Here is a 17581-nt window from a genome sequence, read left to right on the forward strand (position 1 = left end):
CGAGATTGCACCACTGCACTCCAACCTGAGAGACAGATTGAGACTCCATCTCAAAAAACAAACAAAACAAAACAAAAACCTCTCCTCTTGGTGCTGAGAGTGACTCTGTTAGAAGCCTAAGTGAGGAGAGCCTAGTCTTTAAAACCAGAGTTCCCTGGTTGTTAGAAGGATGATCTGTGGGCTGCTCTGCAATGTTGGCTCCACTAGGGCCAAGGGATTCAGGGCTGTCTCTTGGTGCAGTGGAAAGTGGGGAGCAAAGACGGTTGTCATAGAAGGCCTACTTTAGCAAAGTCTCTCTGAGCTTCAAATGACCTTTCAGACCTGTGCGTGGAATTGGGAGACACTCCAGAAGGCAGAAGCCTTGTCTCTGGGCGTTGTGATTAGCACCAGCAGAGGCCACTGTAATGGGTAATATGGTTCTGCAGCCTATGCCTCCCACACAGCTATGTGTGGGGAAATGAAATCTAGCCTATACTCTACTAGTCAACCAAGCCTCGTGTCCTAATTCAGGGGTGCCATGGTCAGCAGAGGAAGGCAAAGTTTCTTAAAACTGGCCTATCCAAAGAGGTGCCTTTTTATTTTTTATTTTTTTATTTTTTTTGAGACGGAGTCTCGCTCTATCACCCAGGCTGGAGTGCAGTGGCGCAGTCTCGGCTCACTGCCAGCTCTGCCTCCCGGGTTCACGCCATTCTCCTGCCTCAGCCTCCCGAGTAGCTGGGACTACAGGCGCCTGCCACCACGCCCGGCTAATTTTTTGTATTTTTAGTAGACATGGGGTTTCACCATCTTAGCCAGGGTGGTCTCAAACTCTTGACCTCGTGATCCGCCCGCCGCAGTCTCCCAAAGTACTGCGATTACAGGCATGAGCCACAGCGCCGGCCAAGAGGTGCCTTTTTCTAATTAATCTACCTCAAGGGGAGACTATTTTTTGCAATGTTTCTGCTCTGAAGGTCATGCCCTTTTCTAATTTCCCCGAAGGGGTCTTATGTGCTAGCTGTAGCCTTTGCTCTCTCTAAAACACTGGTATGCCGATTCTAGGTCCTTAAGTCCTAATGGTCCTTTATCAGAGGTCCTGAGTAATCAGAATATAAATATTGTATTAAAAAAGAAAGGAAGAAGAAGGAGGAGGAGGAGGAGGAGAAGGAGGAGGAGGAGGGAGAAGGAGGAGGAGGAGGAGGAGGAGGAGGAGGGGAAGGGGAAGGGGAAGGGGAAGGGGAAGGGGAAGGGGAAGGAGAAATCCTGAGTAATCAGAAGCCTTCCCTGGAAGAGGCCCTTTCTCCTTGCCTCTCTGAGTGAGCCGTGGCCGGTCTCCTCATCTCAGGCAAGTTGACATAAGAAAATGACTTTGATCAGATTAGATCAAGATGGCAGCCTACGCACCTGTAACTTTGTTCTCATTCTCCCCACTCCAAATCCCTTAAAACATTACAATGGCAAAATAAACAAGAGCAGTATAATTAAAGGAAAGTGTACGATCATCAGTTCAGAAATTGTGAAGAATCCCCTGAGGATAGAAATCAGTTAGAATTATATTGATAAGAGAGGAAGAGAAGCCTGGTCCAAAACCTGCAAGAGAAGATTACGGGAGTAAATCCAGAGAAAATCAAATTTCAGAATAAATAAATGCAAAAGCATGGGAAGAGGGAACTTCCAGTTAATTAAAGAATTGCATTCACTACAATTGGAATGGAGCAGTTAAAAACAAAAACAAAAAACAAGAATTTTATTCAGAAAAGAACGGTCACTTCTGTGGCTGTTTCTGTCCTTCCTTCCCTCAAATATTCCAAGGTTGAAACCGAGAATTTCACACTAAAGAAAGCAAACTACTTGCTTCCAAAAGTTTGCTAATGTGAGTGTAGGATCCTAGAAAAATGAAAACAACAGAAGAGACCTTGGTGTAATCTGGACTTTCAGGAAATATAGGGAAAAAAACAGAAGCAGTTCTGATCATGAGAGAAATACACTCCGAGTAATACACACCAGTGAAACTGCCTTTGCAAAATTATGACAGTAAAAGGCCTTTATGCTTTTTCCCTTTTTGGATCTTGTTTTTTGAGAAAAAGGTTTTCTTCTTCCCAATTGACTGAATTCTGTTTCTCCATTTACTTCTGTCTGCCCTCTTGCCACCCTTGATGCCCACATGAGAGGACCTAAGATGATTCCTAACAGTGTGGGACCCCTCAGGAAAAACAGAAGGCGCCACAGACTCTGTTTTGAGTGGAACCTCTGTTTTCCTCATGGAACCTCGGGAGTCGTAAGCAGACAGATTAGATATAAGGCTCTACTCTGTTTTGCATTGTAATACCTGACCTTTTTATTTTGCATGTTGAGATAGCTTTTAGCCTTGGTATGTAATAGCTAATACTTTTAGGGATGGCAAATGGCAGTTGTGGGGGGATACTCGGCTCTTTGCATGTTTGGATAATGAAATAATGCTTTTGGTCACCTGGAAGTATGGAAACATTCCCAGGCCGCACTGAGAGGTAAGGCTCTGATATGCTTTTGCTGTGTCCCTACCCAACATCTCATCTTGAATTGTAATCAAAATTGTAATCCCCACGTATTGGGGGAAGGACCTTGTGGGGGGTGAATAGATCATGGGGGTGGTTCCCTTATGCTGTTCTCATGAGAGTGAGTGAGTTATCATTAGATCTGATGGTTTTATAAGGGGCTTCTCCCCACTTTGCTCTGCACTTCTGTCTCCTGCGCTCTGTGAAGAAGGACATGTTTGCTTCCATTTCTGCCATGATTGCAAGTTTCCTGAGGCCTTCCCAGCCATGTGGAACTGTGAGTCAATTAAACCTCTTCCCTTTATAAATTACCCAGTCTCAGGTATGTCCTTATAGCAGCGTGAGAACGAACTAATATGGGCTCCCATGGGGGATGGCCTGATTATAGAATGGGCTGATTGGCTTTGGTTTGGCCACCAGCCTCAGAGGAATGCTCTTGCAGTGGGATTCAGGTAAAAGCATTGTGTTGTGTCATCCCACAGTATTTACTTTTTCGGGGGGACCCAGACTTTGGTGTGAAAATGGGATCCTTGATTTTTGGGGATTTGTTCTGCCTTCCAGCTGTGACTGCCTGTTAGGCCCTAGAAACGGCATGCCTCCTTGACGCTGTTCCTGAAAAGGCTCCATCTTAAAGCCAGTAGTCCAAAGAAGAAACTTACATCTTTAAGGAAATGTCCACATGTAAGGATGTCTGCTTTTCCTGGATGTCTTAACTGCACTTCTACTCGCACCATTTTTTTCTTTGGTTTGAGTAAAATATGAATCCTCTATCTTGTTTCACCTAAGAATTGTCCCTTTAGAAATGCAAATTTAGAGTTGCCTAGCTGACAATTGTTCAGGGCAGGGAACAAGTAATGAAGAGACTGGTCTCAAATGGAGAAAAGAAATTTAAAAACTGGCAAATGAAGAATCTTATAACTCTACCAGATCTGCTTTTGTCTGTCTGTCTATATATTTGTATGTGTCCTGTGTGTGATGTTTCAATAACCAAAATATATGAAAGAGCTCTAATTAATTGGCTTCAATAAATATAAACACTTGAAAAAATAGAAACTTTAATGTGTTTTAGTTCATGTGGCATTAGTAATCTTTGGTAAATATAGTTTTAAGATTTTTGGTAAAATAAAATAAAGATGTCTTCAGAATTTAGATGTTTAGTCTGAATAAGGCAAGTCAGACAGTCTCTGGCAGATGTTTTAAAGTCATAAACTGCTACTATGACATTTTTAATAATTGTTTGACTTGTCTGTTTTACAGCCATTAGATTCTAGGTAAGGCCTGGGGACATATGGAGTTAACTGTGTCCCCTAGCTAGTCTGGAAAGAGTCAGACATTGTCTACAGCTGTGTCCTTGTCCTGGGCTCTGAAATCTGATACATTGTCAAAGTGGCTTACTTACTAAGTTTCTCACTAGAATAAAAGTTGCTGAGAGTTAACATTGTAACATATGTAATTGAGATTACGGGCAAAATAGTTACATGTAAGGCATATAAAGAAAGTAGAATGTGTTTTGGTAAGAGGTTATAAGAAGGCATGGAAATACTTTTTTTGTTAAAAGGAAAGTAATTTTGTCTAGTTTAGAGGTTTTTATGGATTGTCCTAAGTTAAAAGAATGATAGGACAAAACTGAAGCCTTAAGCAAGTTGTAGAAGTTTGTAAAATATTGATCTGATAAAGGAAGTTCTGTGTGTGAACAAGTTGGACACAATTTGAAGGGTATTATTTAGTTTTTCTATAAATTAAACATAAAGATAAAAAGCATGTCTGGGTCCATGTGCCAGAATAACAGGGTTTCTTTGGAGCATCGATCTGCTCTTTAATAGGAAATTGTAAAGAGTTATAAAAGGTTTACAAAAATTTTAACTTATGGTCAAACTGATTAAGATTGGATAGATTTGTGTATAAAGCTTTATTAAAATAGGTTTAACATTAGTAGTACACTAATGCAAAGGCAAAATTTGGTTTTCTCTTTTGAACAAGATTTCCATGTAATACTGAAATAATAAAGATTTGTGTTTGCCTTTTGGGTAAACTGCAGGACAAAAGGAAAAAAGAAAGGAGAGAGAAGAGGCAGATTCAGTTGGTCCCATGCTGTCTTTATTGGGTCTTGTTTGGAAAGCTGGGTCTCCCAATGAGTAAAGATTTTTGCCTTTTTGAAATTTTTTCAGTTATTACTTTGGCTGATTGAATGACCTGTAATCCTATTTTGTGATATCAAGTGTTTTAAATCTTTGATATTTGACAGATCTTCCAAAATACAAGTTTCAAGTTCTAAATTCAGTCCTTTTGTCCTCATTAATTTTTTTTTAAGATATTGGGTCCCCTGATGTCCAAAAGAGACATATTTGGCTTATTTGGTGTGTTACAGTCATACATGGAACACTGTCATGTGTGAAATGGCATTTGGCTTTCTTTGGGATGTATTTTTATGAATGTGTTATTAATATGTGTTCTAGAATTATGTGAGACTCCTATAATTTTAAAATGACTCATGTATGTTATCAGTAATAATTATGATTATTATGTTAGATTGTTGTATGCCACAAAATAACCAAATTTCTTTGTTAATTGTGTCTTTAACCATGGGTGTTCTGATTCTCTTGTCATCTACAATTGATTTGCTTTGATCCTTTTCAAAAGGTGGTTTTATATTCAGCTATAGGACTCTGACAGGGGCTCTTGAGTGCAATTTCCTGATAACTTTAGAAATTGTCATTGGAATAGAGAAAAAAACTTCCAGGACTCTCATGGAGAGTTTATGTGTCCATAAGGATTGTTGACCCAATATCAACTAGCACAGGAGTTAATCATGTGGACTGTACTAACAGAAGACTGAAATTATCTTTTTATGACTTTTTGCTTAAAATGTTGCTGATCCTTTTTGTTTTGCTTTTCAGAGTTAAGAAAGCTTTTTCTCTTTTAAAACATTTTAAAATTCTTTTGAGACAGTCTCGCTTTGTCACCTAGGCTGGATGGAGTACAGTGGTGTGATCTTGGCTCACTGCAACCTCTACTTCCCAGTTCAAGCAATTCTCCTGTCTCAGCCTCCCAAGTAACTGGGATTACAGGCACTCGTGACCACGCCCAGTTAATTTTTATATATATATATATATATTTTTTTTTTGAGACGGAGTCTCGCTCTGTCGCCCAGGCTGGAGTGCAGTGGCACGATCTCGGCTCACTGCAAGCTCCACCTCCCGGGTTCACGCCATTCTCCCGCCTCAGCCTCCGAGTAGCTGGGACTACAGGCGCCCGCCACCACGCCCGGCTAGTTTTTTTTTTTTTGTATTTTTAGTAGAGACGGGGTTTCACCATGTTAGCCAGGATGGTCTCGATCTCCTGACCTCGTGATCCACCCGCCTCGGCCTCCCAAAGTGCTGGGATTACAGGCTTGAGCCACCGCGCCCGGCCTAATTTTTATATTTTTAGTAGAAATGGGGTTTCATCATGTTGCCCAGGCTGGTCTGAAGCTCTTGTCCCCAAGTGGTCCACCCACCTCAGCCTCCCAAAGTGCTGGGATTACAGGCACTCGTGACCACATCCAGCTAATTTTTGTATTTTTAGTAGAAACAGGGTTTCGCCATGTTGCCCAGGCTGGTCTCGAACTCGTGTCCCCAAGTGATCCATCCACTTCAGCCTCCCAAAATGCTGGGAGTACAGGTGACAGCCACCATGCCTGGCCAACTTTTTTTTTTTTTTTTCTTTTGAGCTATTTGACAGCTTTTAACAATTGAGTAAAGTATACTCCTGTGAACAAAATTTGGAGCATATTTCTTTCTCTCTACCTGATTTCTCCAGAATTTGCAGACTATTTGTGATTATTCTTAACTTATGGCAATATAGTTATTTGTATAAGTTCAATAAGAATCTATTTTCTTTTGTAACAGAACACAGTTGGGGACACTGGTTATATTACCAAGGCTTTTACTGGAATGACATGTTTTCAGACTGTATTGGCAAATTGAGGTTTACCTATAGAGCTGATAAGAGCCCCTTAGAAAAACTGGCCTCATACTTTGTCCTTTACAGGGTTCCAAACCTGTGGCAAGTAAAGAATGTTACTTTCTGCCAGGCCCAGGAACCCCAAGTTATTTTGGTACCTTGAGAAGAGAGCAATTCACCCAATTCACACGTTATCTGCAGGTACAAATAAATCCCTGGCTGGGCTCAAGAGGCTGTTAAAAGGTCTAATCTGAGATTCCTTATGAGAAGTTCCAGCAAAGCCAGGTTTTGTTTTTTTTTTTTTTTAAAGCTTTTGGGAAATAATTTTTTTTTTTTTTTTTTTTTTTTTTGAGACGGAGTCTCGCTCTGTCACCCAGGCTGGAGTGCAGTGGCCGGATCTCAGCTCACTGCAAGCTCCGCCTCCCGGGTTCACGCCATTCTCCTGCCTCAGCCTCCCGAGTAGCTGGGACTACAGGCGCCCGCCACCTCACCCGGCTAGTTTTTTGTATTTTTTAGTAGAGACGGGGTTTCACCGTGTCAGCCAGGATGGTCTCGATCTCCTGACCTCGTGATCCGCCCGTCTCGGCCTCCCAAAGTGCTGGGATTACAGGCTTGAGCCACCGAGCCCGGCCGCAAATAATTTTTCTTGCTGCTCTTTATGCAAATAATTAAGCTAAGTGTAATAAGACTCATACTTATTTTGCAAATAAATTGGTCTTACTATGATTTATTTGTCTTTGGTAGAATTGAAAAACTGGACAGAGAAAAATTATGTTTTGGAAAAACATAGTATACCTGTTACTAGATTCCAGCTAATTGTTTTTGGATTCCAGCCCATTGTTTTTGAGTCTCTGCTGATGACCCAGTATATGATTGGTTCTCAAGGTCATTCACCTAGGTCCCTCAAGGCTTCACATCATTTCTACAGCGACACCTGAAGCTAGGATTTTTACTCCTTATGTTAGGGCTTATTATTTATTTTAAGTCTGCTGTTCACTTAAGAACTGTACTAAAGCTGTAGATAAAAGTGCTAATGTTTTCTTATACAGACCTTGGGATCCTAATTAGGCACTTGTGAATACATACAAACAACTGCAAGACAGTTTCACTCTTCTTACCCTGGGGCAAATCCTACTCCAACTATGCCCCATCAGCAGGAAGAAGTTGGAATAGTCATCCGCCTTTTCCTATCTCTGTAACTCACACCTCAGGATTGAAGTGTGCTGAAATCCAAAGCGGGGATTGAAACTGACTTTACAAAATTATGACAGTAAAAGAAGTCTGACATGGATAACTCCATCTTGCTCCTAACCTCTAAGCTGTCTTTGCTCACTACTGGGCACAGGCCAAGCTAACCACGGGAGGAATTTAGTTTATAGCTTAACTTAAAATTAAGGATGATAATAGTCCCTCACTAAAACTAACTCACTCCTTGCTTAGGGCCTGAAAACTGCCTTTGTAAGACTAATGAAAGGTGACAAGATTAGGATTATGGGAGGGACTTGAATACTGCAAAAATGTAGGTGTAGTTTGTATAATCCCTTACTGCTCAGGAGTCATGTGGTCAGAGGCCAAAGGATTTGTGACTGCCCCAATTGCTCCTATGAATAACATCACTATTGTAGAGCCTAAAATTGGTGTTTTGAGACTTTTTTTCAGATTTTCCGGCAACCGACTGACTCTGCCTGGACCCATAACTTATGTCTCAACTGGTCCTGTGGCCTTACCCAGAGGTGGACTCAGCCCACGAGGACCGTTTGCCACACCCCTGTGATTTCATCCCCAACCAATCAGCAGCACCCATTCCCTAGCCCGCTGTCCACCAAGTTGACCATGAAAACCCTAACCTCAGAATTCTAAAGGAGGCTGATTTGAGTTAGAACTCTGTCTCCTGTATTGCTAGCCTAGTGTCAATTGATCTCTTTCTTTACTGTAATACCTTGGTATTACAGTAAATTAATTTTGTCTGTGAAGTGTGCAGGAAGAGTCCATTGGGTGATTACTCTAGAGTAAAATTATTTTGACAATTCGTAGGGAGGGAAAGGACCAACCTTTCTGTCTCCTCTGTACCCACCCACCTTAAAGTGAAGTCTGATGGGTCAAGACACTCAACACACTTACACAAAGTCCTCTACTTAAGTGTCAGGCCAGTAAGGGGACACAGACCAATGTAACTGCAGAGGAAACCCAGGTAAGCTATCTTTGTTAACTGACTTATCCCTTATTCACTGGTGTAAATAGATATCAAAGGATTATGATAAATATTTGGAGAAAAACTATAGCATAAAAGAGAAGAACCAAAATGAATAAATAGCACAATTGACCCTGCATGGAGGTGGTGGAGGGGAAATAATGCAAGGAACAAAACTCCAATTTTCAGATTATAATGTTCACACATATTCAGAGCCTCTATTTGTTATTCAAGTATGTAGTACAGCAAAAATGAAAAATGAATCCAAAAAAGAGGAACATGTGGAATATAAGAAATAGCGGTGAGCAAAGAAACAGTAAAGCTTTGAGTTTTCCAAATGCTAGCAAAAAGGAGTAATTTTTGAATTAGACAAAAATAAATTTAGAACCAACAGTATTAAAAGAGACAAGGGGGGCCAGGCACAGTGGTTCATGCCTGTAATCCCAGCATGCTGGGAGGCTGAGACAGGAGGCCGAGGTGGGCAGATCATCTGAGGTCAGGAGTTTGAGACCAGCCTGGCCAACATGGCGAAATGCCATCTCTACTAAAAATATAAAAACTTGGCTGGATGTGGTGGTACATGCCTGTAGTCCCAGCTACTCGGGAGGCTGAGGCAGGAGAATCACTTGAACCCAGGAGGCTGAGGTTGCATTGAGTCGAAATTTCACCACTACACTCCTGCCTGGATGACAAAGTGAGACTCTGTCTCAAAAATTAAGAGTTGGAGTCTTGCTCTATCACCCAGGCTGGAGTGCAATCATAGCTCACTGCAGCCTTGAACTCCTGGGACCAAGTGATCCTCCCACCTCAGCCTCCTGAGTAGCTGGGACAATAGGTGCATGCCACCACACCCAGCTAATTTTTGTATTTTCTGTAGAGACGGGGGTCTCACTGTGTTGCCTAGGCTGATCTTGAACTCCTGGCCTCAAGTGATTCTCCCACCTCAGCCCCCCGAGTAGCTGGGATTACAGATATGAGCCACCATGCCTGGCAAAGGGATATTTAATATTGATAAAAGGTGCACTCCACCAAGAACACGTGACTGTCATGGACCTTTATGCACATAATGACATGAATAAGAAATATAAAGCAAACTCTGTTAGAAATACAAGGAGAATAAACATTTACAAATATTCAGTCATGGGGGGAGATCCCCCTCCCTTGCTCTCCCTTCTCTCCTTCCCTACTTCTCTCCTTATCTTTTTCTTGCTTTTTCCTCTTCCTTCCTCCAACAAATAGATATTTAGCACCTTGTATGTATTAGGCATTGTGTTAGATACTGTGGGCACAGTACCAAGCAAAACAATCTTGGCGCCTGCCACATGAAGCTGATAGTCTAGTGAGGGAGATAGACATTATTCAAATATTCATTCAAATACATGTAAAATTACAACTGTGATGAGTTCTCTATTAATTACTCAATTAATTATTCTGTAGGAGAGCCACACAGAACTATGAGGTCAGGGAGGTTTTCCTGACCAAGCAAAACTTCTTCAGAGATTTGAAGACTGCACAGGAGTTAACCAGATGAAGCAGGAAAAAAAAAAAAAAAGCATTCCAAGCAAAGGGAAAAACACGTACAAAGACCCTCTGGCAGGAGGAAGCCCAGTGCATATGGAGGACAAAAGAAAGCCAGTGTAGCTGGGGCTCAGACATCAAGTGGATAATTTTATGAGGCTGAAGAGGTAGATATTGGCCATGCTATGCAGGGCCGCAGAGGCTATATTAATTATTTTGTTTTTATCCTAAGAGTAATAGGAATCATTGAAAAGTTTCCTGGGCAACATAGGGAGACCCCATCTCTACAAATAATAATAATAATAATAAATTAGCCAGGCGTGGTGGTGCACGCCTGTGGTCCCAGTTACTTGGGAGGCTGTGGTGGAAGGATCACCTGAGCCTAAGAGGTCAAGGCTGTAGTGAGCCATGATCACACCACTGCACTTCAGCCTGGGTGACAGAGTGAGGCCCTGTCTCAAAAAAAAAAAAAAAAAAAAAAAAAAAGTTTAAAAGTGAAAAAGACCACACTGACTGTAAAAAGTATTGGATGAGGGGCAAAAGTCAAAGCAGGATGATCAATTAAAAAGCTATTACTGAGAAAAGAAGGTATCTTAGATAGAAGTGGTGGGAGGAGTGGTAGACATTGAGAAAGAAGCAGCAAGCTTTTTTGTTTTTGTTTTTGTTTTTGTTTTTGAGATGGAGTCTTGCTCTGTCACCTAGGCTGGAGTGCAGTGGAGTGATCCTGGCACACTGCAACCTGCACCTCCTGAGTAGCTGGGATTGCAGGCGTGTGCCACCATGCCCGGCTAATTTTTTTTTTTTTTTTTTTTTTTAGGAGAAACGGCGTTTCACCATGTTGGCCACCCTGTTCATGAACTCCTGACCTCAACTGATCCGCCCGCCTCAGCCTCCCAAAGTGCTGGAATTACAGGCATGAGCCACCGCGCCTGGCCTAAGCAAGCTTTTAAGAGACATTTAGTGGGCAAGATGAGGGACAGGACACAACAAGGATGATTTCCTAGTTTCTGGCTTGTGCAAATGGATGGATGATGGTACCATTTACTGAGTTACAGAATACTGCAAGAGGACCAAGTTCTTGTTTTGGTTTTGGTTTTGGGGAAAGGAGGAAGAAGGACTAGACCAGTTGGGGGCAAGTTGGTCACCTCTCTCTCTCCAGACATCCCTTCATGTGGCTAACTAGGGTCTCCTCACGGAATGACAGACTCAGGGTAGACAGACTTGTTACATGGTGCCTCAAGGGTCCAAGAGGGAGTGTCCCAATAAACCCAGGTGGAAGCTGCAAGGCTTCTTATGAACTAGCCTTGTAAATCCCAGAATGTCATTTCTGCTGCATTCTTTTGGTTAAGCAAGTCCCTAAGATCAGCCCAGATTTAAGAACAGAGGGATTAGGCTACACAGAAAGAGAAAGTGGAAAGGCCATGTGCCTCAACTAATGAACCAATGTTGATTATTGTTAACTAAAGTCTATGTTTTATTCAGATTTCTTTAGTTTTTTACCTAATGTTCCTTTTTCTGTTCCAGGATCTCATCCAGGATACTGTATCGTATTCAGTTGTTATGTCTCCTTAGATTCTCTTGGCTGTGAAAGTTTCTCAGACATTCCTTGTTTTCGCTGACTTGGACAATTTTAAAAAGTCTGTTGAGGTATTTTGTAGAATTTGGGTTTGTCTGATGCTTGTTTCATAGTTAGGGGTTATGGATTTCTGGAAGGAAGATCAGGAAGGTAAAGTGCCATTATCATATTATATCAAAGGTACATGACCTATCACTGATGATGTTAATCTTGATTGTGAATATAGAAAACTATTTCCAGGATTGCTGCTATAATGAGGAATAGGAAACTTTAATGGTAGTTAATGTGGTATTCCATTTATTCGTTCAACAAATATTTATTGAATGTGTACCCTGTGCCAGGATCTTGGATACAACAGTGAACAAAAACAGGTAAATCCTTGCCTTCATTGAGTTTACAGTCTGGTTGAGAAGAGACACAATAAATAATAATATAATAAATTTTATAGTATGTTAGAAGGTAATGCATGCTATGGAAAAATTACATCCCTGAGCAAAAGGGATGGGAGGGCAAATGACATTATTAGTGGAGTGACTAGGGCAATGCCTCATTGAGAAGGTGACATCTGAGCAAAGACTTGAAGGAGGGGAGGGATGTAGTCATTGGAGACCTAGAGTAGAGCCTTCCAGGTAGAAGGAACAGCCAGTGCAAAGACCCTAAGGTATGAACATGGCTAGTGTGTTTGAAAAATAGGAAGGAGGCTGGGCACAGTGGCTTGCGCCTGTAATCCCAGTGCTTTGGGAGGCCGAGGCGGGTGGATTACTGGAGGTCAGGAGTTCAGGACCAGCCTGGCCAACATGGTAAAACCCCATCTCTACTAAAAATACAAAAATATTAGCTGGGCATGGTGGCAGGCGCCTGTAATCCCAACTACTCAGGAGACTGAGACAGGAGAATTGCTTGAACCCAGGAGGCAGAGGCTGCAGTGAGCCAAGATCGTGCCATTGCACTCCAGCGTGGGCGACAAGAATGAAACTCCATCAAAAAAACAAACAAAAACAAACAAACAAACAAAAAAATAAAAAACAAACAGGAAAGAAAGAAAGAAAGACAGGAAGGAAGGAAGGAAGGAAGGAAGGAAGGAAGGAAGGAAGGAAGGGGAAAGGGAANAGGAAGGAAGGAAGGAAGGAAGGAAGGAAGGAAGGAAGGAAGGAAGGAAGGAAGGAAAAGGAAAGGGAAGGCAAGGCAAGGCAAGGGAAGGGAAGGGAAGGGAGGGGGAGGGGGAGGGGAAGGGGAGGGGAGGGGAGGGGAGGGAAGGGAAGGGAAGGGAAGGGAAATAGCAAATAGGTTAGTGTGACTAGAGAAGAGTCAGAGAAAGTAGGGGAGAGTAGTAGGAAATGATGTTAAAGAGATAACAGAAATCCAGACAATTAAAGACCTTGTAAGCTATTGTACAGATATTGATTTCCTTCTAAATGAGATGGGGAACCATTGGAGAGGTTTGAGCAGAGGAGAGACTTTAATTTAACTTTCATTTTTAATAGGAAAATCTGACTCGTGTTGAGAGTAGATTGTGGTAGGGGGCAGAGGTATAACACTAGTTAGGAGGCTATTGAAATAACCCAGGCAACAGATAATGATGACTTGAACCAGGATGGTAGCTGTGAGAGCTGTGAGAAGTGGGTGAATTATTGATATATTTTGAAGAGTTAAATAGGATTTTTTTGATTATTTGAAGATAGAATGTGAGAGAAAGAGACGAGTCAAAGAAATACCAAAGAGTTTGGATCTAAGCACAGGAAAGGATGCAATTGTCATCAACTGAAGGCTGTCAGTAATATAAGTTTTCGGATGTGTGTGGGGAGGCAGAATGGGGAGAGACTAGAAGTAATGTTTTATTTATTTTTAATTTTATTTCAGTAGTTTTTAGGAAACAGGTGGTAGTTTTAGACATGTGCTATGAGATGTCTTTTAGATATTCAAGCAGAGAAGTCAAATATGCACTTAGACATACAAGTCTAGAGTTTAAGGGAGAAGTCTAGGATGGAAATATAAATGGTGTTTAAAGCCAGGAGACAAGATGAGATTATCAAGAGAGGGAGTGGGGACAGAGAAGAGATTACCAAGGATAGCATTCTGGGAGAAAAGAAGGAATCAGTGAAAGAGTCTCTGAAGGAGCAGCCTTCTGAACAAAGCTGGAGGCATCATACTACATGACTTCAAGTTATATTACAAGGCTATAGTAACCAAAACAGCATGGTATTGTTATAATAACAGACACATAGACCAATCGAACATAATAGATAATCCAGAAATAAATCAGTGTATTTACAGCCAACTGATTATAGACAAAGGCACCAAGAACATACATTGGAGAAAAGACACTGTCTTCAATAAATGGTGCTGGTGTTGTTACATGGATATATTGGGACACACACACACACAAATAAATGGTCCTGTGAAAATTGGATATTTATATTCAGAAGAATGAAACCGGACCCTTATCTCTCACCATATACAAAAGTCAGTTTTTTTTTTTTTTTTTTTTTGAGACGGAGTCTCGCTCTGCCGCCCAGGCTGGAGTGCAATGGCCAGATCTCAGCTCACTGCAAGCTCCGCCTCCCGGGTTCACGCCATTCTCCTGCCTCAGCCTCCCAAGTAGCTGGGACTACAGGCACCCGCCACCACGCCCGGCTAGTTTTTTGTATTTTTTTTTTAGTAGAGACGGGGTTTCACCATGTTAGCCAGGATGGTCTCGATCTCCTGACCTCGTGATCCACCCGTCTCGGCCTCCCAAAGTGCTGGGATTACAGGCTTGAGCCACCGCACCCGGCCAAAAGTCAGTTTAAGATGGACTAAAGACTTAAACATAAGATCCGAAACTATAAAACTACTAGAGGAAAATGGGGGGAACATTTCTGGACATTTATCTAGGCAAATATTTTATGGCTAAGACCTCAAAAGCACAGGCAACAAAACAAACAAACAAAAAAGACAAATGTGACTTAATTAAACAAAAAGCTTTTGCACAGCAAAGGAAACACAAAATAAAAAGGCAACCTATGGAATGAGAAAAACGTTTGCAAACTATATATCTGATAAGGGGTTAATATTCAAAATATATAAGGAACTCAACACCATAGTAAAAATAACGACAACAACAACAACAACAACAACAAAGTAATTCTATTAAAAAGCGGTCAAAGGGCATGAATAGACATCTCTCCAAAGAAGACACACAAATGGCCAAAAGATACATAAAAAATGCTCAACGTCGCTAATTATCAGGGAAATGCAAATCAAAACCACAATTAGATATCGTCTGACCCCAGTTAGGATGGCTGTTATTAAAAAGCAAATAACGGATGTTGGTGAGGATGCGGAGTAAAGGGAACTCATATGCACTGTTGGTGGGAATGTAAATTAGTACAGCCACTATGGGACGCAGCATGGAGATTTCTCAAAAAACTAAACATAGAACCACCATATGATCCAGCAATCTCACGATTGAGTATTTATCCAAAAGTAAAGAAATCACTATAACCAAAAGATACTTGCACCCCCATGTTTATTGTAGCAGTATTCATAATAGCCAGGATGCAGAATCAACCTAAATGTTCATTAACAGGCAAATGAATAAAGAAACTGTGATATTTATACACAATGGAATACTATTCAGCCATAAAAATGAAATCCTGTCATTTGCAGCAACATGTGTGGTCATTATGTTAAGTGAAATAAGCCAGGGACAAAACGACAAATATCACATGTTCTTACTAATCTGTGGGAAATAAAAAAGCTGATCTAATGGGGGTAGAGAGTAGAATGATAGAAACCAGAGGGGGTGGGAAGTGTATGTGGGTGGGGGGTTGATGAAGAAAGATTGGTTAATGGGTACAATCATACAATTACACAGAATAAGTTATAATGTTTGATAGCAGTGTAGGGTGACCATAGTTTGCAACAACGCATTGTACATTTCAAATAGCAAGAAGAGAGGACTTTAAATGTTCCCAACACATAGAAATGATAAAGACTCGAGGTGATGGATACTCTAAATACCCTGACTTCATTAATACACATTCTATGCATGCAACGAAATACCACATATACCCTATAAATTTATACAAATATTATGTATCAATTTAAAAGCATGTGTGTAAGACTATACTTTCAGGAGTCACTTCTATAGTTTGTTAATAGAGAAGTTTCTCTGAACGGGTAGAGATAAAAAGCATGTATGTACTGTGTATATAAATGTGCCAAAAATTTCTGGAAAGATACACACACGAATGTACACACAATATACACACAAAATTATTGCCAGTCATTACCTATGGGGAAGGAAGGGAAGAGTTAAGGAGGGGAGGGAGAATGAGGTGGAGTGGGGCAGGACGGGGCAGGACACAGCAGGGGCACTTTAAATGTGGTCATTTAGAGAGCACAGTTTGTGACTACTTGAGCTCAAATCCAGATTCTGGTATTTCATATCTGGTTAATCTTGGGCAAGTTACTTCCTTTTCCTCAGTTTCTTAATTCAAAAAAAAGAGAAAATACTAATAGTATATACTTTATAAGTAATTCTGAGAATTAAATGTGTTAATACCTCAACGCACTTGCAACAGTTCCTGGTACATGGTAAGTCCTCAATAAACATTAGCTATTATGGTTGTCATTATGCTTCTGTGTTGTTTGGATGTTATATAATGTTGGAATATTCATGTACTTCCTTTGAAAAAGCCAAGAGAAAGGGGCCAGTAGAGAGTGAGAGGTTGAAAATAGAAAAGAGGTAATAATAGGTTGAGTATGGCTAGTGAGGAGACCTGTACATGAATGGGCTCTACAATGCACATGAAGGAATTACGCCTAGATTGGAAGAGGGATATCTTTCATTTTAACAGCAGAAAAGGATGGCTGTGAATACATTTCTAGTTTGGTAGTAGGAAGTTGGTTTCCATCTGGAGACTTCTATCTTATCTTTAAGAGGTGAGTTCTTTGGGGCAGCTGAGGAGTTGGAGTTTTGAGGAAAATGAAGAAGATTGAGAAGAATCAGTTGGGAACATGAGAGAGTGAGTTGAAAACATGACAGGAATCCCCAGAAATATTGAAGGTCCACTTGATGTTGGTGACCATGAATTCAGAGTGGTACCAACCTGTTCATCTATGTGACTTTCTCTTGCAGTGCTTAACACCCCTGGGGGTTGGAGTGAGAAGAAAGGCTGTGAACCAGATGCCAGCATCTTTGATGAATGAGTACAGGACAGCAAAGAGGTGGAGTCAAATATCATGAAACTCAGAGGAAGAAGGATCAGGGGGTTTTGCCTGAGGGTGGAGGAGGAATGGTTTGAAAGGTGCAGTGTGGCTGGAAGAGGATATGTACCTTACCTCCTCCCTATGCAGTACATGCGGTGTGTTGGTATAGATCACTTTCACTGGAAAGGGCTGTAAAGGAAGCTCCGTCTTCATGGGAAACCTAGAAACGTGGATATTCAGGGATGAGTTTGTGGATGGCAGAAGAGTTTGTTAATCATGGAATAGTGTTCCAGGAGGCACAGCCGAAGCATGTAAGGAGTGAAGGTAGAAGTGGGAGGTCAGGGCCGGGCACGGTGGCTCACACCTGTAATCCCAGCACTTTGGGAGGCCGAGGCAGGCAGATCACCTGAGGTCGGGAGTTTGAGACCAGCCTGACTAACACGGAGAAACCCCGTCTCTACTAAAGTGCAAAATTAGCCGGGCATGGTGGCACATGCCTGTAAGTCCAGCTACTCGGGAGGCTGAGGCAGAAGTATTGCTTGGGAGGCAGAGGTTGCGGTGAGCCGAGATCCCACCATTGCACTCCAGCCTGAGCAACAAGAGCAAAACTCCATCTCAAAAAAAAAAAAAAAAAAAAAAAAAAAAAAAAAA

General features: G+C 41.5%; 1 pseudogene; it reads left to right on the top strand.

Moving 5' to 3' along the window:
• Positions 1-15838: 15838 nt before the first annotated feature.
• LOC112616799 lies at positions 15839-15921 on the top strand (annotated as a pseudogene).
• Positions 15922-17581: the final 1660 nt, after the last annotated feature.

This window comes from Theropithecus gelada, chromosome X (assembly GCF_003255815.1).
Source record: "Theropithecus gelada isolate Dixy chromosome X, Tgel_1.0, whole genome shotgun sequence".
NCBI lineage: Eukaryota > Metazoa > Chordata > Mammalia > Primates > Cercopithecidae > Theropithecus > Theropithecus gelada.